This window comes from Mercenaria mercenaria, chromosome 8, assembly GCF_021730395.1.
Source record: "Mercenaria mercenaria strain notata chromosome 8, MADL_Memer_1, whole genome shotgun sequence".
NCBI lineage: Eukaryota > Metazoa > Mollusca > Bivalvia > Venerida > Veneridae > Mercenaria > Mercenaria mercenaria.
In genome coordinates this window covers 67,832,951-67,848,607 of record NC_069368.1, presented here as the reverse complement: position 1 = coordinate 67,848,607, position 15,657 = coordinate 67,832,951, and the positions used below count along the sequence as shown (strand labels likewise).

The following is a 15,657-nucleotide window of genomic DNA, read 5'->3' as shown; positions in this document are numbered from 1 at the left end:
CTTTATAAAAACCTTTATTTTTGTTCAGGCCTGCTAGGAGGCCTGTAAGAATCTTAGCAAAATCTTTTTGAATATTAAGGAAAATCCCGTAAATATTATGTTATTTGATTTTATTATCCCCCTGCCGATGAAATCGGGAGGGGGGTATTGAAATGGCATTGTCCGTCTGTGCATCCGTCCACAGCCATTTCTCAGTAACTAGCAGGTAGAATTTCATGAAACTTGAAATAAACATGAACCAACATACTGCGATGATGCCCATCAAGTTTTTTTTGATTGGTCAATTTTCCTTAGAATTATTGCCCTTGATTTAATGAAAAATGTCATTCCGCAGCCATTTTTCAGTAACTATCAGGTAGAATTTCATGAAACTTGAAATAAATATGAACGAACATACTTCAATGATGCCTTTCTTTTTTTTTAATTGGTCGATTTTCCTTAGAGTTTTTGTATATAACAAACCAACCAATTGGTAGAATTTCATTAAACTTCTTTCATTCTTTTCCATGAACATATTATAAACATGTGAAGTTATGTACCCACACCTGGTCACCATCTAGCCTTGGTCACACCCCCACCATCCCCCACCCCCCACCCCCCAAAAAATTCATTCTTTTTAGCTCGACTATTCGAAGAATAGTCTAGCTATTCTACTCACCCTGGCGTCGGCGTCGGCGTCGGCGTCGGCGTCACACCTTGGTTAAGTTTTTGCATGCAAGTACATACAGCTATCATTTAAAGGCATATAGCTTTGAAACTTATTTATTCTTTTTCTAGGTCAATTACCTACCTCTCTGGGTCAAGTCCCATAACTCTGACATGTATTTTGAGCAAATTATGCCCCCTTTTGGACTTAGAAAATTTTGGTTAAAGTTTTACATGCAAGTTACTATCTCCAAAACTAATGCAGATATTGAATTGAAACTTCACATGTGTCTTCGGGGTTATAAAACTAGTTGATAGCACCAAGTCCCATAACTCTGACCTTCATTTTGGCCAAATTATGCCCCCTTTTGGACTTAGAAAATTCTGGTTAAAGTTTTGCGTGCAAGTACATACAGCTATTACTAAAAGGCATATAGATTTGAAACTTATTTTGTCTTTTTCTAGATCAATTACCTACCTCACTGGGTCAAGTCCCATAACTCTGACATGTATTTTGAGCAAATTATGCCCCCTTTTGGACTTAGAAAATTCTGGTTAAAGTTTTACATGCAAGTTACTATCTCCAAAACTAATGCAGATATTGAATTGAAACTTCACATGTGTCTTTGGGGTTATAAAACTAGTTGATAGCACCAAGTCCCATAACTCTGACCTTCATTTTGGCCAAATTATGCCCCCTTTTGGACTTAGAAAATTCTGGTTAAAGTTTTGCGTGAAGTACATACAGCTATTACTAAAAGGCATATAGATTTGAAACTTATTTTTTCTTTTTCTAGATCAATTACCTTCCTCACTGGGTCAAGCCCCATAACTCTGACATGTATTTTGGCCAAATTATGCCCCCTTTTGGACTTAGAAAATTCTGGTTAAAGTTTTGCGTGCAAGTACATACAGCTATTACTAAAAGGCATATAGATTTGAAACTTATTTTTTCTTTTTCTAGGTCAATTACCTACCTCACTGGGTCAAGTCCCATAACTCTGACACGTATTTTGGGCAAATTATACCCCCTTTTGGACTTAGAAAATTCTGGTTAAAGTTTTACATGCAAGTAACTATCTCCAAAACTACTACAGATATTAAATTGAAACTTCACATATGTCTTCGGGGTTATAAAACTAGTTGATAGCACCAAGTCCCATAACTCTGACATGTATTTTGGGCAAATTATGCCCCCTTTTGGACTTAGAAAATCCTGGTTAAAGTTTTGCGTGCAAGTACATACAGCTATTACCAAAAGGCATATAGCTTTGAAACTTATTTATTCTTTTTCAAGGTCAATTACCAACCTCACTGGGTCAAGTTCCATAACTCTTAACATGTATTTTGAGCAAATTATGCCCCCTTTTGGACTTAGAAAATTCTGGTTAAAGTTTAACATGCAAGTTACTATCCCCAAAACTAATGCAGATATTGAATTGAAACTTAACATGTTTCTTCGGGTTATAAAACTAGTTGATAACATCAAGTCCCATAACTCTGATATGTATTTTAGTCAAATTATGTCCCCTTTCGAACTTAAAACTCTTTTGATATTTAACATTTTGGGTAATAATTTCCTGCTTCTGTGACAATATTTCGAATAGTCGAGCTTGGCTGTCTTACGGACAGCTCTTGTTTATTTATTTTTTTCAACCCTTCCATGAATATTTATCAATGTGCAAAGTTGTACTGTTCCCCCACCTCACTCCTCCACCCAGTCATGCCCACCACCCCAATCATGCATCGCCCCCCCCCCCCCCCCCCCCCCACACACACACACACACACACACATTTTTTTCCCCCATTTTTAACTTTCCATCAGTATTTATAATCAGCGTATGGTGTTTTGTGTACCCTCATCCGGTCACCCCCGCTGGCCTCCCCCACCCCTTCCTCCCCCACATCCAGAAAATAGAAGAATAGAGGATCTGACATGGGACGGAGATTTGTAGGGCAATCCCTATTTCATTCATAGTTTATCAGACTTTTGGGTGGTTTTAAAAACTTTGACTATCCAGAGGTAAAATGTTTCAGTGATGAGAAATGCCATAATCCCAGTTATTATTCTGTCAGACATCCAAGAGGTGGAAAATATACCACTGGCAATTCCAAGATTATAAAAGTTGTGAGTAGATGCCAGTAGATTCAACAGGATATAGTAAAATGTCAGTGAGAGACTTTGTTCTGGTAAAACTATCACCATCTGAAAAACATGGAGGACCTGTCTATACATAAAATGTCCGTATTATGTATTACAGACAAATTTTCAATAAAGGAAATGTCCAGTTTTCCCCTATTTCTAAGCTATAGATCTGCACACTGGCCATAGCTTTATCAGATCAAGCGGTTCCAATGTTGTTTGAGCGGTGAATTTTACGCCGATCAGATGGAGAAATATGGCCGATACTACAAATTTCCGGTATTGTAAGTATGATTGAAAGGAATTTCTACCCGTTAAATAACGAATCAAATGAAAACGATGGGTGCACCTGGAGCGCAAATGTGTCTATGTTTTAGCACATGTGTCTATTTAGCTGAGATTTGTGCCGTTTATTCAAACACTTCTGTACAGCCCGGCGGGGGAAGGAGATTTTTGACAGTTTTTGACAATATCGCCTCAAATATAGTGTTTATCGGGATCAAGTAACTGTTAAAAAATTTATTATGTAAAGGGCTACCTCTTAAAACAAAGAGTTTGACGTTTGCATTTTTCAAGAAAGTCTTACGTTTAAGAGAACATTCGAGCACAATGCACTTCATGGAAACACTTCCCCATTCACTGCACCATATTATATCGCATAAAAAGAGTTTTCATGCATTTTTAATGACTAAATGCCTTGACGGGTGTTCTTTTATGGCAAACAGAGGTCAGTGATACCTTAATTAATTATAGGACTCTATAGTTTCAAAGAAATCAGTAATATAAAATTTCGCCTTCCCGGTTCACCAGGTAAAACGATGCACTTCCCGGCTCACCGCCCGTGGGGCATTGTGTTTGACTTAACTATATGTAACCTTTCAATTTATTTTGACGCATGGTACTTCGGTTGCCATACCAGCAAAACTAGTACCGTATAACCCTGTTTAAACGCCCCCGGGGGCGTTGCATTTTACGAAAAATTTGATCCGAACAATGTCAGTAACTCGTATAAACGCCCCCCTATTCCGAGTTAAATTCGATCAGTACTGTAGCGTTTATAGCGTGGCATATTCAGTACTTTAATACACACAGTAGATTTATTTGTGCCATGCCTGTTGACGTGTTTAAAAGTTTGTGTTAATAAAGTGTGTTTTTTTTTTAAATTCATTTGTATTTTTATGGAATTGTTATTATCTGGATATTATTGGTGTTGGATCTAGGACCAATTTTTGAAGGTAAGATTTTTTTATTTTCCCCAAAAAACGTGGGGGGGCGTTAATTAGAGGGGGGGCATTAATACGGAGTTATACAGTATTTAGCAATGAACGTTTATGTCAGTAAAAAACAGTGATTAATTTACCTTCAAGGGCTATGTTATAACAGATTTACTCTTTCTTTTTCAGATCACAACAGAAACACCTGAATGTGTCGGTGCGACGTTAAACCCAACCAAAAAAAAAAATAAAAAAGAAACACCTAAGATATTCTGTTTATCAGAATTAAATTATGAAGCTAAACACTTGGTGTTCAGCAGTATGATATTCGTAGACAGATGAACATAAACTGCATATAGTAATTCATGCATTTTTCGGGAATAAAATGACACGTCAAAAAATCTGAATTGTCGAAAGAACAAATCCCGCTTGTTGTGGATGTCTGTGAAAAAAGTCAGAAATGAAGACCACAGAAGTAGTTGTTGTTTGATGTTCACTCACTGGCAATATGTGCAGACACCGTTTAAAACAGCTCACAGTTACGTGTGACCACTATCGTACAATATTTAGCCATAAACAGCTTTTGTAGACAAAATTTAATGTGATTTTGCGTGACTATGGTGCCTTCAAACAATTGTGAGTTTTTATTGAAACATTTTTTTGTTTTGTCTGTCTGTTTTGAAGTCACAGAGTCTTGTCAGCGCCTCTCCTTTCTTCTGAATATCATTTGACAGATATTGATGAAAGGCAACAGCAGCATTAAACTTTGTATGAAATGTAGTTGATACTAATGCTCATAACGGGTAAAACACAACAATGTAAATATTCTTGTTATCTCTCTGTTTCGGTAAATAAACGTTCACAGATTATATACATTGCACATATCAATTTGTTGTTTTTTAATGAAATTTCTGAGTTATAATTAGTGTAGTTGCGCAAACCTCATCATTTTCTAGTTTAATGGTTTCAAGAGTTATTGTATCTGATCTTTGATTTTGAAGTATAGGCAGTGGCATCTCCACTCCAACCTTTTTATAATTTTTTATAATTACAAAAACATGCACATGGTGTATATCATAATTGGTTTTAACAGTAACTTATCAATAACATTTAGAGCTTTCATTTCCGTGTAATTCCTTCCGCTGTAGATGTTGACATATTCTTTGACATGTTTTCCACAGAAAGCTGCTGTTGTCTATTCAGAATGTGGATGAAAACAAACGGCCATTTAAAATAAAACACCTTTAATTTCATAATAACCATGTTGTTGAGGGCATTGTGCGTTTTAGAATATGTGATAATAAATTAACCAATAGTCTTTCTTTTACAATAAAATTACCACAAAAGTTTTGTAATTATTTTAGGGTTCCCCGTGGTGTCTGAATATTACCAATTGTTGAGAATATGTGACATAGAGATGTACACTACTTCTTGATCAAAGAAAATTAAGGCATACAATGTGAAACGAATTTGTCAGATATGCGATCTTAATGAAACTGAAGGTGAATTTCATTTTTTTAAATGTTGAGTTATAAAAAATTACGTCCAAAGTTAATGAAACGTTATCATTATACTCGTATAAGTGTGTATAAAATTTAGAATTGCTACAATCAAGTACAGTAAAACACCGCTCACTTGAGGTCGCAAGGGCATGAGCAAAATGCTCGAGTTATCCATGGTTTCGAGCGACCCAAACATTGACCAACATACGAAGAAAATTGAAGTTTATTTTACCAATTGTCATCAAGACCATTTGCAGAGGAAACGGTGATGCGTAGTAATAACACACTCATGACATTTTCAAAAAAAAACAAAAAAACTTGTTACAAACGTTATTTATGATAGACCGTTATTGACACATGTGAAGAAACAGCTAAGACATTTTATTTTTTTTTATTTTTATTTGAAATAGTGTAATCGAATTCGCAATTTTCTTCTCCAAATTAAGATCTCATAATTATCGTCTCAATTTTGTGAAAAGGCTATCTTATTTCGTTTATTTGCATGCAAACAACTGTTGATTAAAATATTAAGATCTCATAATTATCTTCTCGATCCCGCAGAAAAAAGTAATGATTAATAACAATTTTGATCAATAAAATTTTTCTTCCACCTTTCATCAATAATTAATCCCATTATCAGATCAAATATACTGACAAACTAACATTAAGATAGTCGGGGAATAGACCATGCAGTTCTCACGGCATGCGAAAATTTTAAATTAACCGATACATTCTGACCGCCGAAGGTGTGAAAAAATTTTGACACCTCTGTTCGAGTTTGCCATAAGCAACAAAGAGTAAATTAATACACAGGGACCAGGTGTCATGCTCGAGCGATCGAGTTATCGATGCTCGACCCAGCCATGGTAATTTCACATAGAAAATAGTAGGAAATCGGCCGGGACCACATGAATTGCTCGAGCGAGCCCGGGTGCTCAAGTCATCGATGCTCGAGCGAGCGGTGTTTCACTGTACTAAATCTACTTTCGTTGATTTGTGTAAATATATAACATTAGCTAATAACAAGGAAAATGTTGCCTTGTCTTGGAAGTGTATGTGCGTATGTTTATGTCACAAAGGCTTCCACTGTGTAAGGGTTTAAATAAAAAATCAATAAAATTTCCTATTTTAAATAATCTTTTATACAACAACATGTTCAACAACTAAACAGTTTAAGAAAGTAAAATAATTTACATTGCAAGTAGAATTGTTCTACCACTGTTCAAGTTCACTATGAGATTTAACATGAAATTGGGTGCACTAAGTTTTGCAAGCAAAATCTGAACATAGTCAAATATTAAATCCTGAAACGCTTTCTAGTGTAGATTCAATCGATGTCCCATTGTACTACGTGGTAATTATAATTCAGTTGCAGTCACTCTTGTTCTTTCCCTGCGCACATCTAAAACCCCTTAATAAGAACATTTCGTTGGCGCGATACAGTAATTATGTCTCTCCCCCTCTGGGGGAGACATATTGTTTTTGCCCTGTCCGTCCGTCCGTCACACTTTATTTCCGGATAATAACTGGAGAACCATTTGACCTAGAACCTTCAAACTTCATAGGGTTGTAGGGCTGCTAGAGTAGACGACCCCTATTGTTTTTGGGGTCACTCCGTCAAAGGTCAAGGTCACAGGGGCCTGAACATTGAAAACCATTTCCGATCAATAACTAGAGAACCACTTGACCCAGAATGTTGAAACTTCATAGGATGATTGGTCATGAAGAGTAGATGACCCCTATTAATTTTGGGGTCACTCCGTCAAAGGTCAAGGTCACAGGGGCCTGAACATTGAAAACCATTTCCGATCAATAACTAGAGAACCACTTGACCCAGAATGTTGAAACTTCATAGGATGATTGGTCATGAAGAGTAGATGACCCCTAACGATTTTGGGGTCACTCCGTCAAAGGTCAAGGTCACAGGGGCCTGAACATTGAAAACCATTTCCGATCAATAACTAGAGAACCACTTGACCCAGAATGTTGAAACTCCATAGGATGATTGTACATGCAAAGTAGATGACCCCTGTGGATTTTGGGGTCACTCCGTTAAAGGACAAGGTCACAGGGGCATGAACATTGAAAACCATTTCCAGTCAGTAACTTGAGAACCACTTGACCAAGAATGTTGAAACTTAATAGGATGATTGGTCATGCAGAATAGATGACCCCTAATGATTTTGGGGTCACTCTGTTAAAGGTCAAGGTCACAGGGGCCCGAACATTGAAAACCATTTCCGGTCAGTAACTTGAGAACCACTTGACCCAGAATGATGAAACTTCATAGGATGATTGATCATGCAGAGTAGATGACCCCTAACGATTATAGGTTCACTCTGTTAAAGGTCAAGGTCACAGGGGCCTGAACGTGGAAAACCATTTCCAATCAATAACTTAAGAACGTCTCGACCCAGAATGTTGAAACTTCATAGGATGATTGTTCATGCAGAGTAAATGACCCCTATTGTTTTTTTGGTCACTCTGTTAAAGGTCAAGGTCACAGGGGCCTGAACATTGATAGCCAGTTCCGATCAATAACTTGAGAACCACTTGACCCAGAATGTTGAAACTTCATAGGATGGTTGAACATGCAGAGTAGATGACCCCTATTGATTTTGGGGTCAGTCTAATAAAGGTCAAGGTCACAGTGGCCTGTTCATGTAAAATCATTTTTTGGAAATAACTTGAGAACCACTTGATCTACAATGTTGAAACTTTAAATAGGATGATTGGACATACAGAGTAGATGACCCCTATTTATTTTGAGGTCACTTGATCAAAGGTCAAGGTCACAGGAGCCTGAACAGTGGCTTGAGAACCACTAGGCCAAAAGTGTTTAGCGGGATGACTGGACATGCCAAGTAGATGATCCCTATTGCAGCCAACCATCAGTGTCTCTTTGACTTTCGCTCCTGACCTCTATTGACTTCTTGCCTATAGGAGTTTGCATTGGGGGAGACATGCGCTTTTTTACAAAAGCATTTTCTAGTTTCTCATTTTTCCCGAGCAATTGTGATGAACATGTGACCGCTGAAACGTTAAACAAAATTAAATAGTAGCATATCCTTAAAAACTAAACTGCATTGGTGCGACTTTATACCTTTAAAATACATTAAAAGGTTGCTTCTTTAAAAAACAGCACATGATAATAATTTAACTACATAATTTTGCTTTACTTAGCATATTATCAATGCATATTCTCATTTGTCTCATCGAGTCTAATGTCTTGAACTCAAGTTCGGAATCAAAGCCACCATACTCGACTATTTTCGATGACACGCCATATATAGTTATCATGAAAAAATAATTAGAGTAACAAATTAGCTAATGGTTTCCAAAATACTTCCTGTTTATATTATCATGTGTTGAAGTGCCTATCTAACTATACCCCTGATTAAGGTTTATCTACTGTAAAATTATTGAAATTAAATCAGTTATTTATATCCATACCTTTAAACAGCAACCGACGTAGTCATGTTTGGTATGGAGACCTAGTTGAGCTTTGAAATCCTTGTCTGGGGTAATTCCGTTAGAGGATGTTCTCCAATTCTCAAATATTATGTCGTACAGCTTTTGGAAAATATAATACGCCAATTATGTCTTGCATGCCAATCACTCAGCAAGCCTTTTTAACATATATTGACAATTCCATTGTTGCAGACTAGAAGTTTTGTTTCCTTTTTCGTCTTTCATGTACCTAAAATAACAAATATAAGGACATGATAGAACATATATCATACATATGCACGTTTATAGTATACAACATGTGTTCAAGATATGCCTCGTTCTTTCAATATTATCCTCAAATGCTTAAATGAAGTTTACGGACCATCTGGTGCAAGCACTCTAACTGTAAGTTATTCCAATCAATAGAACTTGCAGGCAAGCTTGATCACATTTACATGAGCACCAGCCCGATGTTAGTCATGCTGGAAATTGGTGAGCCGGGAAGGACATCGATTCAGTTGGTGAACCGGGAAGGCGAAATTTTAGTTTACTGATTTTTCGGAAAGTTTAGATTCCAATGACTAATTAAGGTATCACTGACATCTGTTTACCATAAAAGAACACCCGTCAATGCTTGGATTTATCAGAAATGTATGTAAACTTGTGTTATGCGATATAATACGGTGTGGTGAATAGGGAAGTGTTTCCATAAAGTGCATTGTGCATGAATGTTCTCTTAAACGGAAGGCTTTATTGGAAAATGCAAACGTAAATGATAAACTAGATGCATGTGCGGGTACTTTAGACTATAATTATGTCATTTCCGAATCTATTAGATACCAATGTAATAATTGCAAGTTTACTCACCGAATCGAGATGTTTTGACACAAAAAAGCCACATCAGGAAGTGTTGCGCGCACCTGTTGATGACGTACTATACCACCCCTGTAATTGAGGGTTTTCAGATATATTGTATAAATCTGACAGAAGTGTAAATTACATTCCTATGTTGAAAAGGACTTTTACTATCTAGATAAGACTGCCAATGACCTCCATGGCCGAGTGGTTAAGGTAGCTGACTTCAAATCACTGGGGGATCAAGCTTTGCTTAGGGCGTGGAATTCCTGTGCGGAAGCCTTCTAGCACTTACGGAAGGTTTATACATAGAACAAAGAATAATGTTTTTTGTCTGTAAGGGCCTAAAATGAATTTGAAGATCTGCAACATGATTCCCTCAAACAGGGAATAGTTTAATAAAAGTAGTAAAACGCTCGAGTACAGTGTGTCACCCATAACTGTTAGTCTTGTTCAAATATTGCATGATGAGATTTTGTTCAATGTTTCAAGATTTAAAAAGACCCTCAATATTAAGTGTTTGGCATCATTTAATGACTGCTCTTAGCCAGTTTCTATAACTCCTGCTAACAGTTTACAAAATTATGCCCCTTTTTTGATGCACAAATTTGATAAGGCTTTTGCATGGATCGATCTGCACTGTTTGCCATTCAGTCAGTGTCTTTTTGGTATGCATCCCTTGTAACAATTTATGGTACTGTCCAGATTGAAAGATGGACAAGTAAATGTTAATGTAGAAGGTTCACATTATATATTCTAATATGCTTGTTTCTGTTAAAACACGATTACTCTTAAATGACGTCACGTTAACGTGCGATGACGTCAATATTTTTATTGTGACCAAGAAAGAGCGCTACTATATTTTTCTACTGTTTTATATAAAGGGCATATTAGAATTGAAATAATTTATAGAAAAATTGTGTTTTACTTAAATTAATACACTCAAAATCAGTTATACATCGTCAGAATAATTCACGCGGGCTATGCCCTCGTGAAATTATTTTGCAGACGTAAAACCTCTTTTTCATGTATTAATAACGTTAAAACAAGGTTTTTCTATATATTATTCTTAAATCAACTCTTGTTGTTATTATTAATAACATGTTGTCTGCCTTGTCATGTTCTGTTTCTGCTGAAACTTCACATAAAGCCTTGGAACCAAATTTATTGGTCTAGATGAAATTGCTGTGACACTTTCTGTGCTGCATTTTCTTGAGTTATGTGTACAAGACAAGCCTTTGACCATTTGATTCGAAATTTTAGACATTCCTGCCTTTCAGAAATACTAATTAGCTAAAATTAATTTGTTTTTGTAAATGATAAACTGCGGAATTAGGCAGTCTAGGCTTAAAATAAAGATAAATGATGACAATAAAATCTAAAGGAGCCATAAGAAATATACAGGAAGTCAAGATGTCGCATTAGAAATTGAGAAAAGTGAGTTTTCTTTGTTATATCCATACACTCCTGCCTTTTTTATGGCCATTTTCTAATCACAAGATTCAGTAAATAAGAATAATTCTGTTTTAATTTTGTTTTATGATGACACAAGTATGGAATCCTGTTAGAACCTTGCCCAGTTGTTAAAGTGAAATAGTCCTCTGTGGGAGCATGCCTTGCCTCCAAGCCGGCAGGGCCTGTAGAAATTTTTTTAGTGTAGCTGTGCTGTCTTCTGTAAAACTTAAAATCTGATAGTATGACACAATACCTATCCCCTTTTTGCTCAAGGGGAGATGGTTTTATTAATGCCTTTCCCAGTCGATATTGATGGTTTATTACCATGGTAATTCATTGTTTACTATGGTAGTTCATGGTCAGGGGTCAGTGGTTGACCATGGCTGTTGTAATTGGCACCATGGTCATAAAACATGGTCAACCATGGTTGTGGACCACAGACAACCAATTGGTCGACCAAGGTCCACAACCATGGTCGACCGTGGTGATTATTGACTACCAAAAACTGTATCAATATGAATTTGAAAGGGTCATGAAAATACATGACAATTGCAGTCTATATCTATTTTTGCAAGTCAGTCATTTATTTGTCATAAAATTGCTAAGATGACAACAAATTATAGTCAGACTATGAAAGTTTATCTTCGAATCTGTCTATAAAATTTAATGCAGGAAAACTATTCTATAACTAGGAAAACCTTTTGAGCCAAAATGCAGTCAGGCGCCTTTGATGCATTGTAAAACTTGATAAGTGTGAAAATTACTAACATGACCATGGTAGTCCATGGTTAACCGTGGCTGAAAAAAGTTGACCATGGGTTTTTTGTTTTTTGTTGTTGTTTTTTTACCATGGTCAGCCATGGCCAGTCTTATCTCACCATGGTCGACCCTGGCCAACCATGGTCCTGACCATGTTTTCACTGGTATTGGATGGTTGACCACGTTAAAACATGGTCAGCCATCAAAAACCATGGTGACCATGGTCAATTATGGTCATCATTTCGTCTGGATTACTTTCCATATAAATATTAAGTTTAACTTATAATTAAGAAATAATTAATAGCAAAACAGTGCTCAAACACTTAATTGTTTAATGATGATCATACTATAAAATCGTCTTTGTTGGTAGATCTATTTAATATTTTATGGGTTGATGTAAATTTGTTCCTCCACAAATATTAATGATTTCATAGTAGTGCAGAAAGCAATCTGTATTTTCTGTTAGAGCCAAGTGGTAAAGGTCGCTGACTTCAAATCACTTGACCCTTTACGATGTGGGTTCGAGGTCTGCTTGCGATGTAGAATTCTTCATGTGAGGAAGTCATCCAGCCGGCTTACTGAAGGTCGGAGGTTCTACTCGGGTACCTTTCCGTGAAGAAATAATGCCTAGAGGGGAACCCCAGGTTTTCCTCCTCCATGACAGGCTGGGAAGTTGCCATATTACCTGTAATGTTTAACCCAGAAAAAAAATCTAGTCCTTCCCACCACATACTGCTATTCATGTTTACTTGATACTTATACAATGCTGTTGACTTTGACTGCTAGACTATACCATTCACTGAATTTCTGAGAGCCAGTAAAAACTGATAATACTAATAAATGATACCTACACTGTTAAGTGTTGACGCAAATGACAAAATTTTAGCACAAAACATGTGCTCATTAATTCCTCATAAAATCCTGAAAAGTGTCTAAGCCTGACTTTTACTCATTTTTGGGAATCTGAATTATGTAATAAATGTCCCCTTTTTATTCCAGTTTTTGTCAACAGATGAAAACATTGCTACACTGGGACAGACCATTCCATTAGCTAGCCAGATGATAATATCTTATTTTTGAAGATAGGTGAGTGGTTCTTTGTTTGTTTTTGTAAGGCTTACTATTTTATTTTCTGTAAAACATTTACAATTGCATAGGACTCCCTATATAAAGTGACAAAAGTATCCACTAAAATATTTCTCTTATCTTGCCTTGAATGTCAGATATTAGTTTTATTTACCTCCTAAAATATGCTGCAGACTTATCATTAGCCACAATGAGTATGTAAAATATCAAAATATTTTATTATCAAGGAAGTGAAAATTATCATTGTACTTTTAAGCTCATCTGAACTTTGCTTAAGGTTACCAGATCTAAAAGACATGTAAAAAAAATAGGTTACTGGAAAAAAAAAGCTTTTAGCCTGCTAGTGGGAAGTCATTCTGCCTTTGCAACCAGTGCAGACCAAGATCAGCCTGCACCTCCATGCCGTGCAGGCTGATCATGGTCTGCACTGTTGGCTGTTCAGTCAATAAATTTTCAGAGAACACCCCTTCAAATGTTAAATGGTACTGCCTAAATTGAACAACAGTCCAGGCCATTTTAGAAATTTAGCAGGGTAAAGGTTAAGGTCACCAGAGCTAAAAGACCTATAAAAATCTTTAAAAAAAACTTTTAAACAACTATATACAAAAATCATCATGACTTCTCCTCTTGAACATATTGATGACTCTTCACCAAACATGTGCAATAGGGTCATTATATTGACCTTTCTCCAATTTCTTCAAATGGTTCCACTTGACTTCATTTAGGGGCTGCCAGAGCTATAAATAGATAAATTTGTTATTTATTTATGGATGAACAGCTTCACCAAATTGTGCTGTAGAATGATCCCTTCCCAAGTTTATTCAAATGGTTCCACTAGGCCTTTTCGAAGGGCTGACAGGGCTAAAAGTAGAAAAACTTGAAACAACTTCTTATGAACCTTTGAATGGATCTTCACCAACTGATTACCTCTATCAATTTTATTCAAAAGATTTCAGTTGGCCCTTTTGGAGCCACCAGAGCTAAAAATAGAAAATTAAACAGCTCAGACTTTGGATGGACCTTTCTCATGTTAAAATGATTATTGAGGCCGTCACAGAGAAAACAGAAGAAACTCATTTGTATTTAAAAACATATAGTGAACTGCTTAATGGATGTTCATCAGTCTTGGTCAGAAGCTGTCAGAAAGTCATGGTCCTCCTTAGGTTAGCAGCTTAGGCCCATTTGGGTTTCTTGTTCTTTTATAAATACATTTCATGATGGGGTAACAATATTTTGATGAATGTACACAAACATTTATTTTCAGTAAAATTTGCTTTGAAAAATGGACATTGTGCAATATCTCCTCTCTCTGCTGGACTGATTTCCTTGGCAACAATTCATGTCATAGCAACCCAACAGACTGTCGCCACAGCTACACAAAAGATCCTGACATCACTGGCTTCGGAGGTCATGGCAATGCTGGAAGAATACAAAGTGGATTCATCTGAAGTAATTTCTTTTAATATCTCACACAAACTAAAGTTAAGAAATTGTTTGATTTTGGTTTAAATACATTTTTAGTTGGACTATACAAAATACAGTCAAGACTGTCATATGTGAATTTCATCGGGACCCTAAGAAAAAGGTCACATATGACAGGGAGTCTTTAAAAACAGTCTCAAAGTATAGTGCAAATTTTTCTGCACTTAAAGTAATACTTTAATAGGGAATTGATCCTACTGATCTTTGTCGTAAAGCGATGAAAATTGGGATAAATCCCTCTACGGTTACATGCGATATATCGAATGAGATAATTGAGCCGTGCCATGAGAAAACCAACATAGTGGTTATACGACCAGCATGGATCCAGACCAGCCTGCGCATCCGCGCAGTCTGGTCAGGCTCCATGCTGTTCGTTTTTAAAGCCTATTGGAATTGGAGAAACTATTAGCGAACAGCATGGATCCTGACCAGACTGCGCGGATGCGCAGGCTGGTCTGGATCCATGCTGGTCGCATACCCACTATGTTGGTTTTCCCATGGCATGGCTCATATATACTATCAAATTTAAAAATGTGTCCTTCCGGCACATGCACAGAGCATCTGACTTCAGATTTTTTGGAAGAATACGCTTTTCCCTTGTGTCTAATAAGCGTCCACATAACTTGTCCGAACCGCAACATCTTGCACAGTAAAATATGGCAGTGTTGTTTTTATTCCAAAATCTATGAAGTTTTTAATGTGCCTTTTTAAAGAAGACTTAGTTAAAAAATATGTTTCACAGTGTTCACACATGTTATCTGTTTTTCTCCCCTTATTTTGAGCTGTTATATCTTTTACTGAACAATGTTTATTTTTCAAATGTCTGTTTAAGTTTGACTTGGATGAAAATGAAAGGTTACATGTACTGCAAATATGTTGACTGGAGTGACAGTTCCTATATTGTGATTGGGTGTTTGACCCTGGCTGCTTCTGGCTATTGATGGAAACTGATGAAACCTTAGGCGCAGAAATGTTTATTTTAACATTATTACAATCACATGAATGAGAGTCATCTGATGCCTTAACATGTGCAGAAGCTGATTTAGACGAGTTTACATCTAGATGT

At 36.5% G+C, this 15,657-nt stretch overlaps 1 long non-coding RNA gene across 1 annotated transcript in view; it reads left to right on the top strand.

The window, feature by feature from the left end:
* Positions 1-14,551, top strand: part of LOC128559089 (uncharacterized) — a 31,796-nt gene extending 17,245 nt beyond the window's left edge. Inside the window, exons 2-3 of the long non-coding RNA XR_008372151.1 lie at positions 13,023-13,109; positions 14,374-14,551. This is a non-coding gene — a long non-coding RNA (uncharacterized LOC128559089). The remainder of the gene's footprint in view (positions 1-13,022; positions 13,110-14,373) is intronic.
* The last annotated feature ends 1,106 nt before the right edge of the window (positions 14,552-15,657 follow it).